The sequence below is a fragment of the Numida meleagris genome, unplaced genomic scaffold, assembly GCF_002078875.1.
Source record: "Numida meleagris isolate 19003 breed g44 Domestic line unplaced genomic scaffold, NumMel1.0 unplaced_Scaffold468, whole genome shotgun sequence".
NCBI lineage: Eukaryota > Metazoa > Chordata > Aves > Galliformes > Numididae > Numida > Numida meleagris.
In genome coordinates this window covers 9,311-10,458 of record NW_018364684.1, presented here as the reverse complement: position 1 = coordinate 10,458, position 1,148 = coordinate 9,311, and the positions used below count along the sequence as shown (strand labels likewise).

General features: G+C 44.2%; 1 protein-coding gene across 4 annotated transcripts in view; it reads left to right on the top strand.

The window, feature by feature from the left end:
• Positions 1–1,148, top strand: part of LOC110391715 (T-cell surface glycoprotein CD8 alpha chain-like) — a 20,500-nt gene that overhangs the window by 15,025 nt on the left and 4,327 nt on the right. The window lies entirely within an intron of this gene.

The following is a 1,148-nucleotide window of genomic DNA, read 5'->3' as shown; positions in this document are numbered from 1 at the left end:
ACAACCACACCTTATTCGTGTCATCCGATTTTGGCACTACCTGCATTTGTGAACAATTATGGTCAGGGATGAAGTACAGGAAGTACAATTTTTTTTTAAATTCCAACAAAATTACTTGACAAGCCCATTGAGACCTCACTGAGAATTGCAGGCACTGCCGTCAAACCAGGTTGGTGCGTTAGTTTCACAAAAACAAGGCCACACATACCACAGGTTCTATTGGTTTTTTGCTTGTTTTCTTTTAACATTTTAAGAAAAACATTAAAAATGAAAATTATTTCATATTTATAAGTTAAGGATATAGTGTATTTTGCCAGGACTGCTCTGAAAGTAACACCTCCTGTTTTATTCTGTTGGCCCATATGTTCAGAGGCAGATGGTGGTGGTATGGCAGCAGAAGCAGAACCTTCCCACTAGTATTCCACCACATTTTGTTGCCACGTGACAGACAGCAGCAGAGGGGCAGTCTGATAAAGCAGCATCTGACACAGAAGTGAGAATGAAGGCGTGTCACTTGGAATTCCTCCATGCAGAAAAAATGGCACTCACTGACATTCAGTGATGCTTGCTGGATGTTTCTGGAGACCAAACAATGGATGTGAGCAGAGTGAGGCTCTGGGAGGATTGCGTTTCATCAGTGCTGATAGAAGCTATGATCACCTACACTGGGCCAGACGTTTTCGAACACGGCTCCCAAGCTCTCATTACTCGCTGGTAAAACAATGCATCTCTAAAGGTGGTGACTACACTGAAAGACAGTGGTTTGTAACTGCTGAGAATTAGCCCTATCAAATAGTGTTATTGTGCTCTTTGAAACTGCTCTCATCTCCACGGAAATAAAACAGGACGCATTACTTTTGGAGTAACCTATGGATATGCTGCCCAACACTGCTCCTTCTCACTCAAGGCGGCCCAGGCAAGCCAAAAGGTTGCACACCCATGGAGTCACAGAAAAACACCTCAAGAGGGAAAAAGAAGAAAAAACAACAAACACGATAGCCAGGAAATACCAAAAGAGGAAGCAAATAACACCAGGCTAGTGAAACGGTCGCTAGTTCATGTGCAAAGCTGCAGGAAGTCCAAACCACTACCCATGTGCGAGTGGTCGGTCACCTGGAGGCAGCAGCAAGGGCCCTGAGTGATGAAGC